The sequence below is a fragment of the Lycorma delicatula genome, chromosome 9, assembly GCF_047948215.1.
Source record: "Lycorma delicatula isolate Av1 chromosome 9, ASM4794821v1, whole genome shotgun sequence".
NCBI lineage: Eukaryota > Metazoa > Arthropoda > Insecta > Hemiptera > Fulgoridae > Lycorma > Lycorma delicatula.
Window position 1 is genome coordinate 73,358,710 of NC_134463.1, and position 25,263 is coordinate 73,383,972.

Below are 25,263 nucleotides of genomic sequence, written 5' to 3' on the forward strand. Positions count from 1 at the left end.
GGAAAAATTTGGTACGATGCCGAGAAATATACCTTGTAGAGCTTTAGTAGTTTTAAGTAATTTCTTTTACTACGAGCCCAACCTCCAAATCTATTTCCTAAATTAGGTTTAGGTTACATTTAGGCGATTCAAATTTTCAACTAAAAATCGTATAGTTTGTTGGATGTTTGGAGATTTAAATTATTTTTTTCCAAAAAGATAAAATGTATATTGTGTAAATAAATGCGGTATGCTATATTTGGTGAACATCGTTTGGTGGTTAAGAATTACTGCTTGGTTTTTCTCCTTCTAGATTAGCATAAATATTTCTTTGTAAACTATCGGTTTTATTCCACGATATGTGGTTACGAAGGGAACGTTTTATTCCGAAGCGAAATATATTATATACTGTGTTAAAATCATGCACGACCATCTTTAAATTCTTAATCATTGTAGATTACAATTCATTACATCAGAATGAACCGGGGCGCTTAAGATTTCTGTGTATCGGATTACAAATAAAATTTGTATCATTTTATTTATTAGATCATTTCGAACTTTTTCTACTGCTAACCTCTATTTTTAATTATAATATTTTCGGATTTATTATTTAATGAAATTATTGATTTATTTAAATATTACGCCTGTTATTTTGCCTGCTGAATCACAAGATTTTTTTACAGATTCAGTTAATTTTTTTCAAGTATAAAAATTAGCATATCTCTTATAAAGTATATGTTTTTGAATAATTTCTTTTTCTACTCGATGGATATCTAATATCATGCTCACCGATTCAGGTTAAGAAGTGAAAAGATTATTCCCACTATCGAGTTACGGCACTAGTGTAATAATGTTATATTATGGAACGTTCTTATTTTTGCAGCTAAGATTTGTTTAAAAAATAAAAGGATTAGGAATTATGTCAGTTTATGTGTAAAGAAATCTATTTTTTGATGTTTAGAATAAATCCTAATATTATTTCTGTACTTAATTACTTTTACGGTTATTATTTATATTTATAAATATATAAGAAAAAATATCGGAGTTTTAATTTGTCATAATATCTCTTAGATGAGGTGTACAGTGTTGACTAAAATCAAAGGAAAAAAGACAGTTCTAGTTGAGCGCATAGGCGTAGATTGATTTTCTCTATCCTCCGTTTGATAGGATCACTTGCAAAGTTTGCGATTCCTGAACAGAAAGCTTCAGTGTTAGTAGTCGGCTAAATGTGAATCTGTAGTTACAGCTCAATCTGCGTTCAGTAAAAAGTTTAATTGTAATCCTTCGAGTGATAATAACATTCATCGATAAATAATCGGTTTGAAACGACCGAGTGTCTCTTGTAAAGGTAAGCGTGTGGGACGACTGAGGGTGTCTGAAGGAAATTTTAATCGTGTCAGAAAGTCTTTCTTGCGTTGACCAAAAAATCTGTTAGGAACTAACAAATTTAGTTCCTTACCGGCTATGTGGCTAAGAAACTTTAGCCAGATAGCTAGTTCTGGCGGCCGTGAACTAGCTATGTCTGTGATGATATTGTGAAATGTTTTAAGGAAACGCTTACATTTTCGTCCATACCTTTTACAACAGTTGTACATTACGTAGTGCTTGCCGACTTCGCAATCGAAATGTTGCAGCATGAAGATGGCAATTTTCTTGATCGTATAATGTTTAGCGATGAGTCAACATTCCATCTTAGAGAAAAAGTTAACAAAAATAATTTCGTATCTGTAGAAAATTCCCATGAACTCTTACAATGCGTAAGGTACTCTCAAATATTAAATGTTTTCTGTGCAATTTCCCGATGGCGAGTTTACGGACCGTTCTTTTTTGCTGGTGCAAGCGCAGTAGGAGTTGCTTACTTGGATACGTGTACCACGGCTCTTTCCTCGACTGCAAGATGGACCAGGGAATTTATTTGCAACAAGATGGTACGTCTTCCTCACTGACACAGCTCCGTACGGTATGGGTTGAATGACGTTTTTCCCTACCGCAGGATCGGTCGGCACTGACCCGATGACAGTGCTTATTTGAAGTGGCCTTCAACGTCATCCGATGTGATTCCATGTGATTTTTTTCCTTTGGGATTTTATAAATGATCTTATGTACGCGCTTACCCTTCCAACTGATCTACCAGATTTGAGGCGTAGAATTGAAGTAGCTTTCATTACTCCAAACATTCTGGTTAGTATACGATAGAATCTCCTATCGGTTAGACGTATTCACGTGACCAAAGGTGCTCGCATTGAACATTTGTAGGGAAAAACTATAAATGTTACTTTTTCATTTTATTTTATTATTTGTTATTGTAAGTCAAACTTAAGAGATATTAAACAACTTTACAACCCTAGATATCCTTTTTTTATGTATACCCTATATATAAATTAATATTGGGGGTAAACGTGTGTGTGTGTGCGCGAGCGCGTACGCGAACATGTGTCGGTCCTAAGCGTAACGATTGTAGGCGTTCTAGTAGTCATAAAGTCGCTTTCGAAGTTGATAAGCCACTCTCAAGAGTAACAAGGATTATACGACAGACTTTGTAAAGAAAAGCGGGAAGCGAAGTGGCTTCCCATCCCCTTTTTCCTTCTACACTGAGCCAAATATACTGTTGTGTATCAGCGTGTCAAACATTGCTTCTATTCAGTAGAGATTTTATAGTTGTATATAAGAGATGGAAATTATTTTATTGATAAAAAATTGGTCCTACATCCAATTTTTTTCTATTTCTGGTTGTTCTCCGAAGTAATAATAAACGTCTTAACCTATAAAACTATCCTTACAAATGTATAACGATGTATATTACTTCAGCAGTGGTCTAACCCATGATTTTGAGTAGAATAATTAAAAAAATAAAAATGCTCATGAATTTTAGCTTTTCAAAAAATAAGAATTTCTTTCATTCTCTGAAAGCAGGAAATTGTATAATGATGTAAACTACTTTTACACTACTTATGCGCATGTCGATTGCAAAACCTTTCACGCCCTCTCTCTCTATTTTATATATATATAAAATACAGAGGTAATTTGGGAATTGGTTCTAGAGTTGAAATAAGGAAAGAAGTCATACAAAGATAAGTCCGAAAACGCTGTGCCATTCAGTTACGGGTAGCGAAAAATTTCGCCCGGATTTCATTTCCTCCGATGATAAGAGGTCATACAGAAATTTTTATGGCGTTATAAAAGGGTTTTGGACCGTTTGATTAAGCTTTTTATTCTTTTTTTTGACGAAATTGAATAAAATAGGTCGAGGAACTGTATTTCCTGCAGTTTTCATGATATCCAATGTAAAACAGAAAACTTCGGTGACGAAAACACGTTTTTTTAGGTTTGAAGTACAAATTTGTTAAATGACTAATAAATGGGTAAATTGTATTATCAAAACTTGTGGAGAATTTAATTCTTATAAAGTTGATATAATAAAGTTTATGAAAAAAAATTGACATTTATAATTTAAACAAAAATAACAAAACAACGGATAAATGTTATGAATTAATAAAAATCAAAAATTATTGTTTTTAGAATAATTTTTGACCTTTGAACAATCAGGTTGGGAACATTATTTATATTCTTCGAAATTAATCTGAATATTATTTATTGTTGTCAAAAAATTGTGGTTACGTGTTTTTTTAAACGTTAGGCGGTTTAGTTGTTTTTGACATTTGAACGCGTCTTCCCAAATCAGCTGATTTGGAAGTCGAGAATTCCAGCGTTCAAGTCCTGGTAAAGTCAGATATTTTTAAACGGATTTGAATACTAGATCGTGGATACCGGTGTTCTTTGATGGTTGGGTTTCAATTAACCACACATCTCAGGAATGGTCGAACTGAGAATGTACAAGACTACACTTCATTTACACTTATTACATATCATCCTCATTCATCCTCTGAAGAATTATCTTAACGGTAGTTACCGGAGGCTAAACAGGAAAAGAGAGAGAGTTGTTTTTGACATAATTTTTATTGTTATGAAATGAAGAATCAAGTTATGTACTGTTTTTTTTTTTTTTTTTACTTTAAATAGAAGCTACATTTTTCCAGTTAAATTTGAATATAGAATTGTGAAATTTCGTTTTGAATTGTTTGTTTTAAAAAATGCCGCGTCTCTTCATTCGTGCAAGGTATACCGATATGATTTTTGTGTACGGCATTGGCGATGGAAGTGCTTCAGCTTCGGTGGAAAGAATACTGACGTAGGTATCTTGGACGAGTAGTCCATACCGTAAAGTATTGTGTTGAATTTTTAACAATATTTTTGTGAGAATAAATTTGTGTGAAATAATATTTGTTCCCAGCGTTCATGTTTCATTTGAACGGTACATCGTGGTTAAAGGTTCTTCAGGTGGTAAACATTCTTCAGGTGGTAGAGTTTAGTCCTATATCGAGTGAAGAATTTTTATACTACTCAACATTCCATAAAGTATAGTATGGAGGACATTGCATGCTCACGGACTGCGTCCTTATCATATTATTGGGGAGGTGTTGACAGAAAGTCAACACCTCCCCAGCATAGTGACCAAGCCAGATGATTGCAGTTTTATTAATGGGTTAACAATAATTACCAGTTAATTCCGTTCATACTGTTTTCGGACGAAGCTGTTTTCAACCGTAATGGTATAAATAACACACGGAATTTAAATAGGTGGTCTTAAGAAAACCCAGATTCTGCAGTTCAATCAAATTTCCAGCAGCGATTTTCGGTAAACGTTTGGTGTGGCATGATCGACAACCAGTTAATAGGTCCTTTCATACTAGAGCAACATATCACGGAGAGAAATTATCTGGAATTTTTAAACAATGAATTTCTTAACAGTGCTTGAAAATCTTTCATTGGCGAAACGATTTGAAATGTACTATCAAGTTGATGGAGCATCAACACATTTCACGACTGAAGTAAGAGAATTAGATAAAAGGTTTGCTAGTATATGGATTTGACGTAGCGGGCCGGTAAATTTGCCACCTCGATAAGCGGATTTTAATCCCTTAGATTGCTACTGTTTATGGGGATGGATGAAAAACAAGCAAAAAGTAAACACACGGGATGAACTGATCCCGTATTGCATTCTCAGTGCTGCTGCCCTCAACAAGGAACGCGGAAATATCATTAGGTTGCCGACAGAAATTATAAGAGAACGAGTTGAAAAGTGCATGTCACTGGTGGAAGTTTTGAAAATTTAATTGTAAATTAATGCAGTATGAGATAGAGCGAGTCTTTAAAAAAAATTGAACTATTTTAATTTTTCAAAGGTCTAAAATTACACTGGTCAGCATGATTTTTGTCTCACAAGTACCAGCAGGGGTACTTAATGCAGGTTTTTATACTGTTTTCAAATATGTATTCGGAATTTCTCCATCAGTTTTTTTTTTCTAATTTTTTTAAATATTTTAAAACATTTTTTCATCCATTTTTCCATTGTCAAGTAAAAGCTACCAAAGCATTGTAAATATGATAGAAACAAATGAGCTAACTTAAAGGGTAGCGTTGCTACTGCTGTGCAGGTTCAGACATGTACAAACGTGATCTAGTGTAGCATACATTCATCAGAACGATGCCAGTTGTAAGGTAGTAGTGAACCAGTAAACACATCATTGTGAGCTCTTTGTGTGTCTCAATTATTATGTATTACATATTTACAACTTTATTTTGTATTGATTTGTCGTTAGTTACAAAATGCGTAGAGTTTGTTTAAATTATCCTAATAATTTTTGTTATGTATGTGGTGAAGTGATGTTCAAGTCATAAGGACGAAACCCTACTCCATCAGTAAAAAAGTGGTACGAACTTTATTTTGGGTGTAAAGTCGAGGACCAAACAAGGGTCTGGGTCCCACATATTAGTTGTTTATCGTGTTCTAGGCCTCTCACTGCATGGAAAAATGGCACACGCCACATGCCATTTGCTATTCCTATGATTTGGAGGGAACCCAAAGATCACTCTTCTGACTGTTATTTCAACAATCATTAAACAAATTAACAATCATTAAAGAATCAAGAATCAATTAAACTAACAATCATTAAAGGAATCACGTCAAATTCAAAACATACAGTGTACAATTGCAATCTGTAATGAGACTCGTTCCGCACTGCGAAGAATTGCCCATGCCAAAACCTCCAAAACATGTGACATTAGATGAAGAGAGCTCAGAGTCTGATAGAATTAAGGAAGAAAAATAAATAGATTCTGGTAATGCAACTTTTGAACAAAGCGATTCATCTGAGCCCCATTTACTGTCTCAAAAAAATCTTATCTCATACCAGATTTAAAATTATAAAAAAAGAAAACACTGAAATGCTTGCTTCCCGGCTAAAAGGATGGAATCTTCTTCAAAAGAATACAAAGCTATGTATTTATCGTAATCGTCATTCTGAATTTAAAGTCTATTTTTCTGAAGAAAATGGCTTAGTGTTTTGTAATGACATTTCTTCTCTTATGGAGACACTTTGTAATGAACATAACCCAACAGAATAGCGCTTGTCCATAGATTCCTCTAAAGTTAGTTTAAACGCTATGCTTCTGCATAATGGTAATAAATTCCCATCAGTATCTGTGGTTCACTTTGCCAGTATGAAAGAAATATATGAAAAGTTTCAATTTATGTTGGAAAAGCTTCAATATGTAGTGTATGAATGGAATATTTGTGGTGATTTGAAGGACTTAGTCTGCAGCTTTCTTGGTTTTTTTGTGTGAATGGGATAGTAGGGTCAGAAAAAAACCATTTCATTAAAAAGAATGGCCTAAACGCGAATCAATCATTCCTGAACAGAAAAATGTGAAACATGACCCATTGTGTAATCCTAAAAATGTGTATCTACCTCCGTTACATATCAGAGTAGGATTAATGAAGAATTTCGTCAAGGCCATGGACAGTACTCCTGGTTTCACGTACTTAAAAGAAGTTTCCTAAAATTAGTGGTGCAAAAATTAAAGAAAGAATATTTGTGGTACCACAAATACGATCACTAATGCATTATGAAAAGTTTGAGGAACTATTGAATCCACTGGAGAAAGCTACTTGGCAAACATTCAAAAATGTTACTCAGGTTTTTTGGGAAACCGAACGGTGGAAAATTACCGTGATGTCAACGATCTTATAGAAATTTGGGTTGTAATATGTTTTTAAAAGTACATTTTCTCCACTCGCACCTAGATTTGTTCCCGGAAAGTCTTGGCGCAGTGAGCGATGAGCACGGGGAACACTTTCATCAGGAGATTTCAGCTACGGAAAAGAGGTGTCAAAATGGAATCCTAATATGCTGGCCGATTATTGTTGGACCATCAACAGGCGAAATATAGCAGAAAATCGTCATTTCTTACTTTCTGGGCGAGTTAAATATTAGAATATTGTGTAGTTAAGAATGCAGAAAGTATTAAAATGTTTGAAATTACAAGTGCCTATCTCTGGGAAACCTTGCGTGATAGAGAAAACCGTATCGTATTTGAATTCAGAAAAAAAATACTATCAGAATCACATATTTTCCTTCCTGAGGCAAAAAAAAGTATTTTGTTCCCCACTTTTATAGTTAATTTTATAGTCAATTTAAAAAATTCATAACATTTTTCTGTTAAGTTTTGTTTTTAATAATAAAAGTTCAGTTTTACTTCCTTGTACAAAGTAAAGGAAGTATTGTGTCGAGAAAAATTTCGGTTTTCAGATTTCAACGGAAATATCCATTTTGACCATCCCTAAATCCATCTTCACTAGTTTTAGCGTGACGTCTGTACATACGTATGTATGCATGTACGTACGTATGTATCTCGCATAACTCAATTTCGATTAGCCGTAGGATGTTGAAATTTTGGATTTAGGAGTATTGTAATATCTAGTTGTGCACCTCCCTTTTTTATTGCAATCGACTGAACCAAAAGTGTCCAAAAAATCCCGAAATCCAAAAACATTTGGATTTTGGACTTTTTCTAAACGGCGGTAATAAGCCCTCATTGAGAGCTTTTCAACAATTTTTCATAAGTGATATTTATTTTCGGTGGGTCCAGAGTTGTAGCCAGATGAAATTTTAATTGATGAAATATTTGGATCTTAGAAGGGGAAGGCACAATGGTTCGAATCCTTTTTTTGTATATATTTAATTTAAATGCATTGTTTCATTAATAATAATTAACTTCTGATTGTAAAAAAAATACGATAAATAATAATTTGATAATATTAATTTAAAAAAAATGAAATAAAATTTTACGTACTTTTTATGTGTAGTTGTAATTTAATAGGCATTATTACATGTGTGTATGTGTAATAGATTTGGTGAGACATCTGATTATTTAATATTAATTGAAAATTATAATTTAGAATGGTATTATTTTTGTATTTTCTAGGTTAATTTCTGTTTAATTTTATCTAATTATCCTGGAATTTCTGTTTAATTTTATCTATATTAAAGTTTAAAGAGCGACTGAAAATAGACCCTCACAAGAACAACATGTGCACATGTAAATTCTTATCTCTTAGTTCATTACTCTTCTGATGTTGTCAGACAATATTATCAGACAATATAAAAACCGTGTTTTTCGTTGCGAATTTTTCTGTTTTACGTTGGATATCATGAAAAGCACCAGATACAGTTCTGAGAACTATTCGATTTTTCAGATAAAAAAAATATAAAAACCCATCAAGTTTGCCCCTTTTATAACGCCTTAATAATTTCAGTATAATCTTATTTCACCGGGGGGAACTGAAATCCGGGCGAAATGTTTCGCTAGCCATAACTGAATGACAAAGCGTTTTCGGACATATGTTTGTATGAACTTTTTACCTTATTTCATGCTCTAGAATTAGTCCCCAAATTATTTTCCTTTCCTCCTAAATCGCCTATAAACATCATCAATAATAGCGTCTTGTTGGGCAGATCTTTCGTAGCCGGTCCGAATATTTAACTGGTATTCATACCAGCTGCGAAGGTACAAGAAATACCTTCTTCCCGAAGATTACAAAAAGTCACGCTAATTGTTTTGGGATCTGGAATCCTGCGATTCGGAAAACGTATTTTATATTCTACTGCAACAGCTGTATCATTACCATTACACACACCCAAAAATGAATACCATATCAGCGTATTTCTCTATTATAAATAAGTACGGCAATACTTCATTGGCAAAACGATCGGTTCAAAGTAAATTCTCAGGAAACCTTCAAAGTACATGATATACTTAATGTACCTTACAGAATAATTTAAACACTAATACAGTTTGCGCATTGTTGAGCAGCTGTTATTTTATTGCCAACTTTGAAATAATAATTTTCAAATTATTGTATTTCTATCATTAATAAAAAAAAAATATTATGCAAGTAATTTTTATTTACTTCTATTTTAAAATTTTTGTGTAATTTCCAGTTTATTTAATTTTTAAACAGTATTTTTTTCATTTTTACATCATCAAAAAACAATTTGCTTTTTGTTTAATAAGCACTTTTTTTGACAAATGTAGTATTCTATTGTTTCTAAATAAAATTCGAATTTTTCTAACTTTTCTTCTTTTTATTAAACTTATCTTGCACCATTTTGTTTAGAGTTAAATTGTCTACGAGCTTTGTTTAAAAGTTTTACGTGTTTATTAACCGTTTAACAAAGTTATTGTATGTCAAACATAAAAAACTGGGTTTCCCCCCCAATTTATTGATTTTCATCCCAGAATTCTCAAAACGTAGGTTGCAGATACGGTTATGGGACCCATTTTTTTTCAAGTCAAAAATCATAAGAAATCACAAATTCTGTTCCTTAATTAACGCCCTAAAAATTTCAGTACGGGTTCATTTCACCGGTTTAGCTGAAATCCGAGCGAAATCTTTCACTAGCCGTAACTCGCAAACAAAGCATTTTAGGATATACGTTTGTATGAACGTTTTCCTTTATTTTCACGAGAAGAATAAAATAGGTTATGAATGTCCCGGGAAAACTTCGTGATACACTCTGTATATAAAATAATCGTAATATTATTTCATTCTTTACAATTTTGATCTGCCAAGTTATTGTTTTTTATTCGATCCATGAAAATGACTCCATCATCGTACGCCGTATTTTTTCCCCATCGGAATTAGGTAATTTTTATATAGTTTCTTTATTCGATTATTTTAACTTTTATATTTTAAAGACTTCGTCTGCAGTATTAGTTTTGAGTTTTTTTTTTACCTTCTTGACTAAGTTTTACACCTTATTAGTTTTATTATTTTGGAGTTATTTTACCCTTTTATTAATAAAATCCCGGGCGATGATAACGCCCAGGCGGTTTTCGCCCACAAACAAAAAAAAAATTTTTCCGGTCGTTTAAGTATCTCGTTAAATTATAAATGATTCTTTTCTGTTTTCCCCCGCAATAGTTTTTTTACTTTTTATACTTTTTTTTGCAAATCAGTGGGTATTTGTAGAGAAATTATAAATACAATCTAACCAGCCTTAACCTACGTTCGCTTAGCTCGCTAATCTATTTTTACTTTTTCGCCTACTGCTATTGCTATAGAAAGTAAAGTATGGTAATCGGTCCAATTTGGGCATTTGCAGTTTTCACCGGATTTTTACGTTTTACTGCTAAGGAACCCAAAAGACCGGATGGAAATTTTCTGGATCTTCGTACGTACGTATGTGTATTAGGAGTGTTGGCCTCTAAATCACTTTATATCCAGAACTACTCGATTCGTTTTTGACCAAACTCAGTCAGATTACTTCTATATATGGGGGCATTGATGCCATTAAATTTTCAACTTAAAATGTCGAGAGGGTGAGGCTGTACAGCAAGGTCACCCTCATGCCATTAAGTATTCTATAATAATATAGAAAAGACCCTTATAAATTGCTAATTGAAGATTTTCTCGTAAATCGTCGTGAAGAAATAAAAAATCCTACCTCCATTTACTGGTATAAGCAACTTTTTTTTACATCATATCAAAAGCAGCTAATAAGTCTCACTTGCTGGGAAACGAGTCATGAGTCGAGGGGATTTGAATCAGAGGGAGCGTGTATTGAAAAATAACTTATTTTCACCGTTCTCAAATTATTTTTAACAAATTCTTTGTTTTAATGTAATACAATTAACTACGTACATTTTTTTATTATCTGTTTTCATTTAAAACCTTTCTGAAATAAATCACTTGTATAAGAAAAATCTGTTGTACGTAAAAAGTCTGCATTCTATTTGGTTATGAATTTTTTTTGCTAATGTAGTTTACAACAGAAACAGATTTTAATCAGTAGTTAACCTGTTTTCCTTGAAAATTATTACCATTTTTCTTTTAATTTTTTCTCAGAAAAGTTTGGAAATATATTTTTGTACGCATAGTTCCATTTGAATATCATGATGTATGTAGATTTAGTATGTAAATGAATTATTCTGGTTTCGTAATTTCTTTACTAGTAAGTTAGGAGCATAAAAACTTGCTTCATATTGAGGATAAGTACGTTGGTCTTATTGTAATCTCACTTTTTTTTTGAAACATTGAAATTTCGTGAAATTTAATTTCAAAAATAAATATCATATTTTGATTCATTTTACCTCATTCTATGTTCGCTCTTGTGAAAAGCGCAAAAAACTTAAAATGTTTTGTTATTAACTATTTAATTACTAATCTTTTCTCATTGTCTTCTTCTTATTTGGGTTTTGTTGGAGTAACTTTTTTTTGTTTTATTTTTATCCGAAATGGCTAAAAAAAATTGTATAGAGGTTTCTTCGTTTTGTAGAAAATGTTTATTAATGATGAAAAACGATCAATATTACTACGTGAACGAAGTGTTAATTGGAAAAAAAAAAAATAATTTTTGCTACATAATTTGCGAAGTGAAAAGTGCTGTAATGTATAACATAAATTATGTACATTCATTGTAAAGTGCTGTTCATAAAATAAGACATCAATTAATAATATTCATATAAAATTGTAATACTGTACATCTTCCGCACTGGTATAAATATGATCATATGTGTAATAGCTCTTGTATTACGTAATAATTACTTTTTTTTATTATTTTTGTTTGTATTACATCTTTTACTGAGTTTATCAAAACGAATCTTATACTTTCTAAAAAACAAATCTTCATTGAAATAATCTTTATTTAAAATTTAGCTTAAAGTAGAAAACTGCTTGTCTAAAATCATCCTCACTCGACTAGGAAAATAAAAGAAATCTGATTAGGAGTTTATTAGATAATGTTTTTAGAATTGTTTTTACGCATTTTAAATGGGTGTAAAGTCGATTTAATTTAAAAGGTAGTCTGACACGGGAGACGAACGGCTTTTAAATAAGTAATATTCTGTTAATTTTAAAATTGAATTATGTTTATTGATTCGAAATTAAAGCCAATACATGCGATATGAATGTAGTTTGTTCCCTTTATTTATGAAAAATAATGCCTTCGAGGTGACGTCTTCAATATGAATGCAGTTAACAAGTCTCTTCTCGAAATCCTTCATCACACGAGCCAATATCTCTGGAGAAATGGTAGCAATTTCTTGAATTATGACGTTTTTTAACTCTTTCAAATTGCGGGGTTTGTGATTGTGGTTGTAGACACGGCTTTTGAGGTATCCCCACAGAATATCGTCTTAGACTGATAAGTCGGAAAATCTTGGAGACCGTGGATCATTGTCAAAACGTGAGATGATTTGTCTAGGAAACATACGTAGAAGAACTGCCATTGAATCTATAGCACTATCTGGCTGGAACCAAACACCTTTGAAAACTATTCTTCGTCTTCGCAGTTCTGGCTTGAAGAACGTTTGACGCATGTGAGTGTATCGAGCCGAATTAATAGTGACGTTAACGTCATTTTCCTCAAAAAAAAAAAGTACGGTCTGATAATGCCAAAAGAGCCAACAGCATACAAAATGAGGACAGCTGGTGAAGCTGGTGAGGACTGGTGAATGATGTGTGGATGTTCAGGAGCCTAGTAACGCAGGTTTTGCTTTTTCACGGTCCCGTTCTGATGAAGATGAGCTTCATAACTCCTTACTAATCTTATATTTTCATTCAATCCCGAAATCACATGCAAGTCCTGTAAACAAAGTCCACGCGAGCAGCAAAATCCGTCTCTTTTAGCTGTTGCACAATAAGAATTTTGTACGGGCGGAAACTTAATTCTTCAAATAAAATTCGTCTAGCAGATTCACGATTGATTGCTGACTCATTAGCATGTTTTCTAGCCTACCGTCCTGGGCTTCTGATCAGGGATTCCCTTACCCTTGCTATGTTTTCCGGTGTCTTTACATGTTCTAATGCTTCTTATTCGTAATGTTTCCAGTTGATCTTAAATGTTCCACCCATCTGAGGATTTTGTTACGACTCGGAACAGCACCATTCTGACCGAGATTGAATTTAATATGAAAGAATCGTTGCGTAGCTGTAATAGACTCATCACTTCTAACAAATCTCATTCGCGAATATCCGCTGTTGCAAGTTCCACGGCTCCATTGTTACTGAAATGGCGTCTTGTGAAGAGTAAAACTATCATCACCACGGTATTCTCTCACCGCCGTGCTTTCAGTACTACGCAGTTCAAAACCTTTCGTCTTCTGTGTGTGACTGTGTATGAAATGTTATTTTTTAATTAACAACATTCACGCCATTTTCTTAACATTGATTCAGGGATCGAAACATTAAATTTGGTAAGCGTTGTACCGAAACTTTACGCTGCTACTACTAGTGTTGCTATTGATTGTGTATAATCTCGTGTATTAACAATAGTTGTAAACTATTCATTTTTCGGAGCAGTATAATTTCGTTCTTTGCAGGTGTATTTCTAAAATGCCCATTCGATTGAGGAAAGAATTGCTGTAGCGGAAGCCTGCGTGCGTTCTAGATCTTTTCAAGGAATGCGTCAAACATTCGTAAACAAATTTCCGAATGTCACTAACCCAGCAAAGAGTAACGCACAAGATTTTGTTAAAAAATGGTGTAAAACCGGGTCGGTTTCAAATGCAAAACGAAGTAGGCGACCTTTCGTTAAAGAAAAATTTCTGCCGCTTTGAAAAAATCTGTATTTAAGTTAAGTAAAGCGGTATAAAGTTATACTTGCTTGTTGTCATTCATTCTTTTATTAAAACTAGATATTCGGTCGGGTCTGCATTTGTGGTTTCTCATTGTTAATCGGTTATTAATAAGGATGTATACTAATACAAACATATTTTGCGGCAATTTTTTATATTTGTATTCAGTGCAAAGTTTGGACTCAGAACAGTATAAATTTTTTTTGCTAACTGAGAAACTAAAATTATGTAAAAATCATTAAGACTGGGATTACGAGTAAATATTCCTGAGTTGAAATTTTATAATGATAGCAGTAACTGTTTTATTACAGCCCCTGTATTGTATTCAGGATATCAGTAACTGGGAAAAAATATCAACCATTGTTGTAGTTAAAAGCCCTTAAAAAAGGTTCTTTTGGTTAGACGGGTAGGCTACTCGATTTTTTCTTAAATGAACATTGTACGAACGCTTACATAAATAACAAGAGCTATTTTTATGTATTGTACATTAAGATACGGTTGATGGTCTGCGATCAGAAGTCTTAAATAGTATGTTAAATCTTAATGAAAGGGTTGACTGTGACGTACTGTTAGAATTTAATTACCGCTGTTTTGCACATTGTAAAATCTTCGAAGTGTTTGCACTTGGATGCCGCTATTTAGTCTGCAGAATTTTCTTTCCGGTTTACGGTTGGAACCCGCTTGATTCAAGTGTAGCGATATAGGTGGTCGTCAATGTGGATTGGAATTAAAGCCCAAATTTTTATTTTAGAAAACGTTAACATCTATTAGGTGGTAGATAAAATGTTGTTTCAGCGATAGCGTGGATTTAGTTGGTGTAGCTTACAAAGAAGTTTGTACGTGGGAATGTGGAAATGGAAATTGGTAGCGTATGAAATTTGTAGCCTTACCTGACCGGGATTCGTACCAGAGATCTCCGAACCGAAGACGGAGACGCTACCACGGAGATTGCTGGAGTATAATTTAAAAAAAAAATGGGGATATTTTGTTTTTGGTAATTCTACTAAAATGATATTCACGTTAGAAAGTAGTAGAAGTCTTCTATGGTTAAGAATGTGTGGGGCCTGCTTATTTTTTTAGTGCTGTGTATCGTAATTACGAATCGTGCCATGACCAAATTAATCTGCGAGTTTTATTAAAAACGGATAAGCCGTTCAGTATTAATTGTCTTCTCTGACTGACTTACGTGTTTGTAGGCTATACGAGTGTATTGATTATTCTTAAGTGGGTTGTTTATAAAGTTGTTTATTTTTCTTCTTGACCTAGCGCTTTACATTTTGTTAATTGTGATCAACAAAGTATCTGGAAGAATTGTGACCGAGAGGTTTTGTATATTAGTGTACGTGAGCTAGCGTGCGTGCAAAGTGCTTTATTGTGTTTAATTGTTGTGTCTCAATTAATTACAAACGCTCTATGGGGTCGTCTTTGATTTAAAATAATGTCGGCGCCTCTTTATTGTCGTACAGGCTAAAATTGCTAACAGTATTTCTAGTCATGTGTTCACTTGAAAACGGAATACTAGTAGTGCGATAGAATGCTTATATTAAGGAACTCTATATATCGCTTATGCTCAATGGAGAACTCTCTCGGCACGATCTATATGTATGAAAATAAAAAAATCCGACTAGCACGTAATTTTCTTCACATCTGTATACATTAAAATCCAATGTATTGGAGGTTCGATTATTCGTGATCGGTTTTCACGGTTAACAAACGTTGATTCTTGAATGGTTTCTAAAAATTGATGTTACTTTCGGTCAGTTTTGTAATATCTGAATACAGGAAGTACTGTACTTTTGTACTTATATATTATTGTTAATAAATCCAGCATATTGAATTCAAGCAGAAAAATATTGTCGCATGTTTGTGGCTCGATCAGGATATTGGGAGATGAACAATTTAAAATGTTTATATTATTACAATTTATTGGTTTAAACACATAAGTAAAAAGAAAAATCAATACTATGACAATAGTAATAATAATAGTAAACAACAATAATAAAACAAATAATAAAAATAGTAACCACAATCACAATAATAATCAGAATGATAATGATGACAACAGCAAACAACAATAATAATAAATGCCAATAATAACAAAAAAACAGTGATTACATACAAAACAAAATTTAAAGTAATCGCCAGAATTTATTCACAGGTAGATAAATAATGAAAAGTTGAATTCAATCCCATTGACAAAAGACATTGACAAATGACTGCTAGTCTTAACACTTATAATTACTAGTCTTGTATTAACAATAGTAGTGTAATAGATAAGACAAGTAAAAGTTCTTTGACTGCAAATACCTTTGCTGTTCACAAATAAAACTACCTTAACAGTTAATGAATGAAATTTAGTACATTATCTCTTTCACTTATAATCTTAAAGAAAATTGCTGAACCATTTCTTGTTTTCATGTACTGGAGAATTACTTGTAACGTCACCAAAATTGTGCCGAACTTAGTTCACTAGAAATTCACTTCTTCACTGATTTCCTTACAGAATGCTCTTGCTGACTGACATCTCGCAGAACTCTCCTTGCAGACTCACATCATAACGTCTTGCTTAGACTTATTCGCAGAACTCACATCTTGCAGACTGATGTTGTAACTTCTCACTTAGACTGATTTCGCAGTACTAATTTCAGCTGGTCTTCACCGGAGTATGTATACTCTTATCTTCTTTACCTGCTGGACCAGACCCCAGTTGAGCGTGAGAACGATTGACCAAGCCCTCTCATTCCCATGCATTCCTAACCTGGGTTTGTTAACTCTTCTCATGGAAGAACATCTGTTTAGGTGTGTCAGTGGGCAGTATTACAAAAGACAATTGTTAAAGGGGACCTGTTACCTTTACTAAAAGGGTTTCTTTTAGCCCCTTTCTGGATTCCTCCTATTATTACATTTTCTACCACTTTCTTAATAGGTAGGAATCTGTTACTCAGGTCCAATATACTTGTTAATATATCTATAAAATAAATCTTCTTATACTCACTGCTTACTAGTACTTTTCACTTTTTCTGTACACAGAGTGCTTTCACAGAGATATAGAAATTTTGGTGGTCAACATACTTTTTTCTATTATGTTTTTAATAAAAAATTTTGATATCAATTCCTCTAACAAACCATAAATCTCTGCAATGTTCATCACTGGAATAACAGTTAGGTTCATTCAAAGTTGCATAAAAATTGATTGTTATTACACCAAAGACACAAGTTTAGATGAAGCTTTATTCAAGTCATTATGTTAAATATTTCAAACATTTTTTTAACTTCTCCGATGTTATCCAAATCAGAGATGGTCTTGTTATTTTGATAAGTGAGTCTTCCTGTACATCTCTTTACATGTTCATATATGAAGGAAAAGTTTAGTTTGTGTATGAGGTTTGATCGAAATCTTTGAGACCAGCTGTATTAAACATATAAATAGCTCATCATGGGCACGCATATATGGTAGCAGTGACCTTCATTCTTTAGCATGCCAGAATAGCGTCGCTCCATACATCAGGATCTGGTTGCGAAGTCTTTGAGATCATATGGATGTGGTATTTCTGACGTCACTGTAGACCGTAAATTAAAACGTAGAGTAGCATAAAAGTCAAAGTCAGATTATTCTAGGTCATGGTTGGGAAATAAACAACAGAGATCTTGAAATGATCAGTTGGGCAAAAAATATTGGCACTTTAGTGTTAGGTGCAGAAAAGATTAAGAAAGATTACAATGTTGAATTTTTGAGGAAGTGAACAAAATTCATTTCTGAAGGTTTGAGCATTAATGCATAATTCTACTGAAACATTTAGACATGAATGAGGGATGACATTCTGCATAAATGATCTGAACTGTGACATGAAGGAAATTAGATGTACCATTTTGACAATTCTATCACCTATATTGTGAACAAAATGCTTAGTTTTTTTGGCTGCTAAATATATGATTGTTACTTCATACCTTCCTTACTTGTTACATTTTGACCTTTACAACTTCTTCCTTTACCCCAAGATCAAACTCAAACCTCAAGGTTTTCTGGTTTGATATTGTGCAAGAGATCCAGAGTCACTTGCAGGAGATGCTTGACATTCTTAAAGAACAGGATTTTCTCAGAGCATTCCGGCAACATGCTGGGAATAGTGCATCACTGCATAATGGGAACTAGGGGATAACAGCAAAGTAGGTACTTTGTTTATAGCTCTATAAACAAAGCTTAACAAGTGCTTATAACACAAAGTGTTTTGGTTGTGTTTTGTATTCACCTTAAAATGCTGTTTGTCAGTTTTACTGGGTCATTCAATGTTTATTGAGGACTATTGATACGATGTAGAGACATTTTTAAGCTGAATACATTGGTATGAATTTAATTTTATTCCGGAAAAAGATATTACATTAAATTTGTAACCTTACGAAAATGTGCATTTTAAGTACATGGCATTGATTCACGCTTAAATTTTCCATTATATTGCATAATACTTGTAGTAAAACTTGAGTGATATGATGAAGTAATTAAAACACATTGTCATCGTGAATAATAAAGATATGAGTGTAATTGTTATAATACAATTTAAAGACTTAACTGGAAAATCAACCATTCCCATAAATAAAACGTGTGATGGAGTGATAGTGTCTCTACTTGTCATTTGTTAGGTTCTGAATTCGAATCGTACTGTGGCTCTATTTTTTTACTCCAATCATTTCTCATCATCATCATAAAAAAAGGAGTAAGATAACAGTGATTGGGTGGCAGCCGTGGTTACTGGGGTGGGTAAAATAAATAACAGGACAATTCACCTTGTCAAACTTCTCTTTAACCACATAAAAAGGCTGCCCTACATAGTAAATTAATATGTGACACAGGCATGTTTAAAAGTGTATTTACTTAATAACATAATACCTTTTACTTAACATTTGCCTTAACATAATGACACAAAATACATTTACCTTATCTGTAGATTTTGTAAGAGTATGTTGTAACACAATTAAACGACTGTTTTTTTTTTTTATCCCAGAAGTTTAATGCAAGGTATTTATTCTTATTTCTTTATTATTTCACTAATGCAAATTGTTAGAGCAGCAAATGATCACCAGTGGAGGAGTGTCTGTGTAACTTGTAATCTCTGGAGATGTTTCGGAATAGGACGTTAGTGTCTCAGCAAAGGTTTGAAACAATCAAAAGGTGAACATTGTCCATTACTAAGAGACAGTTTAAGATACAAAGTCTGTTCAGAAAATAACTGAACTTTTATTTTATTAATCTTTATTATTATTTTTACAGATTTTTATTGGCCCTTATCACCTTCAAAGTACTCCCCTCCTCTAATCATACACTTTTCTCAGCGGTGTTTCCACTTTGCAAAGCAGCTCTGGATAGCGTCATTTGAAATGGCCTTTAAGGTCTGTGACGAATTTGCTTTAATGTCATCAGTAGTTTCAAAACAGCGTCTATTCATTACTGATTTTAATTTTGGAAATAAAAAAAAAATTGCAAGGAGTCTGACAAGTAGGGAGGCTGAGGGAGGACAGTCATCTGATTTTTGGCACAAAACTGACGAATTAACAAAGCTGAGTGTGTGGATGCATTGTTATGTTGAAGGAACTGTGGGTTGTCTTGCCACAACTCTGGTCTCTTTTTGCGGATTTTTTCATGTAACCATTGTGAAACACCTTGATAGTGTGCATGGTTCACTGTTTCACCTTGAGGTGAGAATTCACAATTCCATTAAAATCATAAATAACAGGCATCATCACTTTGAAATTGTATCAAGACTGACGTGCTTTCTAGGGGCATGGAGATCCTCTGCCAATCTGTTCTAATGATGGAACTTTTTTCTCAGTGTTGTAGCCATAAACCCAGCTTTCATCTCTCATGATCCTTTGCATGAATGTTTCATCGTCATTGGTGTGTTCAAGAACTTGCCGACAAACATCCATTTATGTTCTTTCTGCTTTTCAGTCATCAAACAAGGAACAAACTTTCTGCAAGTTGATGCATATTCAGTATTTCAGTCAAAGTGCCATGGCATGATCCAATTGGGATACTAACCTTTTCTTCTGCTAGTTCATTGACAGCAAATCGGTGATTTGCAGGACTTCCTATTCGAGGGTCACTTCAGTCGACTGACGACCACTTCTAAATTGTGAAAACCATTCGTAACATTGCATATGACCCAGAGCATCATCTTCATAAGCTTGTTTCAAAAGTTGAAACGTTTCTGTGAAGGTTTTCCCCAGTTTCATGCAAAATTTTACGTTTTATCATTGTCCCGAAAATTGCACATTACAAAAATCGCCACTAACACTTTAACACATTGCACTCAAATAACAATAACACCAAAACTAAATGAGATATCAACAGTCCAAGAACATGTGGTTATAGAGCAAGTTATGAAGAATGCAGTGCTGCCAACCACATGTCGCTAAACATCACCGTTGGCGTGTGTTTATAAATGTTTGGCTATTTCCTGAACAGACCTCATATATTTAAAAAAGATTTTTTATTGTGAGTTAAATTTTTATTGATCATCTGCAGTTGCTGTTGATTGTTTTTTTTTGGCCGAGTACAAAAATTATTTAATTTTATGTATAAATAACAGGTGTAAAATTTAGTTGGTGTAATAGAAAGAACCAATTTGGATATCCAAAAACATGTAATTGAGACTGTAAGATATACAAGATCTGGGAATTATATTGTGTCTTCTGATTGATAACATGAAATTTCCATAAAAGTAATAATGTGGAGATTTTGATAAGAAAACTATACTCCTTCGATGGAGTAAAGATATTTCTGATTGTTTAAAGAGGAGAATGGTTCATATATAGCAGTAGATAGTAGCCAGTAACCATTAATGCTATAACTGATTATAAAGGGTATACTTTAAGATTCTGGTTCGACTAATGTTTTCTTACAGTTTTCTATTGATTCTTCCTTACAGATGCAGCAGCAGTTCATTTTGTCATGATGTAGCAAACCTGTAGATTTTCTGATCTCTTGTGTATAATTATTTACTAATTTGAATAAAAAATTTATTTTAAACTTATATAAAAGTTGTTTTAATATCTTGACTATTGGCTCATGTGGTAAATGGTTACTGTTGAATAATATGTTTTAAAATGCTCACAGTAACTTGTATTTTATAAAAAAAATCTAATTATTGGTTATTTCTGATCAGAATTTATGTCTTATCAAAATTCCATTTTTATGATTTAAAGATGGTGCCATTTGTATTCATACTTTTTCTGTTTGTGTTTATTACAGGTTACGTCGCCATGTGATTAATAATTGTTGATAATTATGATTTTACGATGTTAATAGATGATTAATAGTTAATTTTTATTGTTTATATTTATTATTTGGTGTATTATATTAATTGTTAAATCTGAAACAATATTTATTAATTGAAAGAAAAAGGAAAACAATATAGAAATTTTCATAAAAATATTTATCTCTTCCTACATGTACATATATACATCGGTCTTTATGGTGTTACCAAAATTAATTATATTCAGTTACTACAAATAACAGTAAATGAGATATTAATAGAATATATAATAAATAAACATAAAAAAATACAAGAATCAGAATCGAGTCATCTTGATTCAAATCCCTTTGAGGTAAGTATATATTATTATTATTATTATTGTTATATGTAAAAGATTTTACTTATATTGCCTTTGTTTTTGTCCTAATCTATTTCTATTATTGAACTCATTATTATAAACAAACCTTGTAAATAGCTTTTCAGCAGTTTTATTCGTACTTATGATTTTACATAGTAGGCCAGAAAAATATTAAAAAATAAACTGTAATGTTGTATGTACAGACTGCTTCTGACTACTGACTAACCTAAAAAGTTGGCTTGAAAATTTGGAAGAAATATTTCAAATTATATTCCAAATTATTCTTATGAAAAAAAAAACTATTTATATGTTTAAAATTGGATTTTGATTCAAACATTACCTGGAATATTGATTTTCATGTGAAACCAAGGCGGACTAATATCTGAATTTGTGTTTATTCATAGACATTATGAAAGAGCACTTAAAACCATCACAGTTTTTGCGTAATAAAGAAAGGTGTTTAAAAATCTTTCTTACTTGAACTTGCAGGATAAATTTTAAGTTGCATTGCTGTGTCTTCCTAATTAGAAAATACAAATAGGCTTCTCATCCCATACAACATCAGTATTGCAATAATGTGGAAATCCAAATTCATTACATATTTAATAAGATTTGAACACAATATTACAGCATCAAAAAAAAAAACTGACTGATAAAAAAAAATGGTAACCACCTTGTTTTTGTGGTTATCAATATTTTGTTTATTTCATTCCAGTAACTATATGCTCCTGATTGTAGCAATCCTTCTAATGTTGTTTTTTTATAAAATATAAAATGAATTTTACAGCATGTAAAAAATATATAAAACCTGATTGGAATTTGAACTCAGAACTTTCTGAATGAAATGCAGAGATGCAACCACTCTGTCGTGGAGGTTGGTGGACTTGTGCATTTGTTATGCAATGTGTTGTACAAAATGTTATAAACAGAATTTGCTACTTGTCAGTTAGCGTTACAATATCAAGATAACCGAATACTCTCCTTGCCCACTAACCCCCATCTAATTAATCTTAAATATTAAATGCCGGGAGACCACAAAGCAAAACCAAATAACACCGAAAGCAAGAAAATACAAGAGGTGGATCAAAAAATAAGTTGCCATGTTCTTGAACTGAAAGGGATATATTAATGTCTTGTGGTGACAACACTGGTTGTATTGTTGTCTTCATGCTCCCCAAGCAGCAATTTTGTACGACATTTAGTATATGTGTAGTGTCGTCAATATGGCATGTACTGTAGAAGTTTTGTCCAGCATAGAAGTGCATTCAGTAGTCTGATTTTTGTGGGCAAAAAATAACAGTTGTTGTGAAATTCTTCACCAGATTGTTGAGGTATACATTGAGAATGCAAAAAATATTGTCACAAAATGATCACTAATTGGTGTCAAATGTTCAGAAACGGAAGAACAAATATGAGTGACGAACTGCATGCTGGGCGTCCTTCAACTGCAAACGGTAACGCGGAACACGGAAATGAAATGATTTTGAGTAACCAGCGCATTAAAATTAGAGTGATTGCAAGTGAACTTAACATCAGTTATGGTGGTGTGTTGCGATATTCATGATCACTTGGTTACCATAAGATATGTGCATGATGGGTGTCACATCTATTGGCTGACAACCATAAACATTTTGTGTCTGCTTTTTCTTTTCTGCAACATTATTCTAGGACTGGTCCACAATTTTTTAAACAAGTCATCACATTGGAGCTTGGTGCTTAATTTCATTACACTCCTGAGGCAAAATGAGCATCACATGAATGGAGACACAAAAACTCGCTGCAGCCAAAAAATTGAAAATATCCCCACATGTTCGTAAAGAGGTTATACTGACAGTCTTTTTCAATTCTGAGGGAGTTGTTTACAGTGAATCTATGCCCTGAGCAATAACAATCAATACTGAATCTTACTGTGAGACTTAAAAATATTGTTTAAAGCCATTAAAGATCGAAGGCCTGGAAGATTGAGCGATGGGGTTGTTTTTCTTAACGGCAATGCTACTTCTCATTCAGCTCATGTGACCAAGGAGTTACTGCAAAAATTTAAGTGGGAAGTGTAGTCTCATCCACCTTACAGCCCTGACCTAGCACCCTGCAACTACCACCTGTTTGGTCCTCTCAAGCGAGACCTGGAGGGAAACGTTTTGCTAATGATGATGAACTGAAGGAAGTGGTCCTTAAATGGTTGAAGGAAATTGGATGAAATTGTTATGAGAGTGAAATTGAAAAACTTGTCACAAGGTATGAAAAGTGTTTAGAAAAACTTTGTGATTATGTCGAAAAATATATAAAAATATGTAATTTTTTATTCAATTAAAAAAAAAAAAAATCGTCTTATAAATGTGTTTGTTTCATAGATAGGGTGTAACTTACTTTCTGATCATCCCTTGTGTAAGTTTTCAGGTAATAAATTCAAAATCACATTATTGCAGTATACATAAATCGTAGAATAAAATTGAAAATGTTTATTTGTAATGGAATAATAATTGTCTAAGATAATATTATCAATACAAATAAGGTTAGCGAGTGAAATGAGCATTAGGTTATGTTGATATTGTATTAGGTAGAATGCTAACTTACAAGAACTTAGAATTTATGTAGGCTTTGAACCGGCACATTAATTATTGTAGTTGAATTGTAAAGAAAAATCTAATAAAAATGATTGAGTTTTAGTGATTGATAATTATATCACAAGGAATGATCGTCTTCATATAACATATGATGTTTGACAAAATAAAAACTGAACGTATTAAAAATGATTTTACTTACTTGTAATTTTACAATTTAATCAGATTTATGTTTTTTGCTTTAGTGTCTTCTGTTCTTAAAAACACCTTCCCAGTGGTCTTTTACACTTTAAATCCTTTCTGGCTTGTCCATATTTCAGTCCTCTTCTTTTTATTGCCTTCATTAAATGTTACATTACAGATAAAACTCTTTATTAATGTTTGACAACATGAATTGCACTGCATAATTAATAACACCATTATTCCAGTTAGAATTGACTAATACCATAATCCTATTGAGCAACTTTGGCTTGCTTAACTTAAAATGGATACCAGTTATATAATACTGTATACGTGGCTGATAAATTTTCCTCATAAGTTTTTTGCAATGTTTTTATTGTTTTTGTAAATATTTTGCTCAAATTGAAACAAAATTTCACATAAATGTATTGCTGTTTAAAAACCTTCATTTTATTTTCTCAGAAATTTTTATTGCAAGTTCAAAACACAAACTCACTTACATGCCTGTAGGCTGGAAATAAAACATTATAGTAAAATTTGGTAAACACAATATTATTTCTAAAGAATTCCACTGCAATGCCAGTAGTTTAATGAGTAGCAGCAAATAAGTGTTGAACATAGTTGTGCTATTTAAAATATTTTCCTTTTTTTCTGGACATAGCTTGTATCCATAAGACCAGTTAGTTGTGTTAGTTAAAGAATAAGTTAAGTTATTTACAGAAAAAAAGTCTAGCTTCTAGAATATACAGGTGATCATTTGAAAAGTTACCACATTTATTATTCAACAGCTGTCAGCCCCATCGTATCTTTGCTTGCAGGCATGTACACCATCATGGGGGGGGAACCTTTTTAAAATTTTCAAAGGGATGGAACCCACCCTCTCTGCTACATCTACACCAACTCAGAAATCTTAAATGACAGTAGTAACATTTAATTACATTAATTGACAACCTGA

General features: G+C 32.7%; 1 protein-coding gene across 2 annotated transcripts in view; it reads left to right on the forward strand.

Moving 5' to 3' along the window:
• Axn (protein axin) overlaps window positions 1-25,263 on the forward strand; it is a 100,691-nt gene that overhangs the window by 8,332 nt on the left and 67,096 nt on the right. For both annotated transcript variants that reach the window (XM_075375539.1, XM_075375540.1), the window contains exon 2: window positions 21,203-21,558. The gene's annotated coding sequence lies outside the window, so the exon portion shown is untranslated. The remainder of the gene's footprint in view (window positions 1-21,202; window positions 21,559-25,263) is intronic.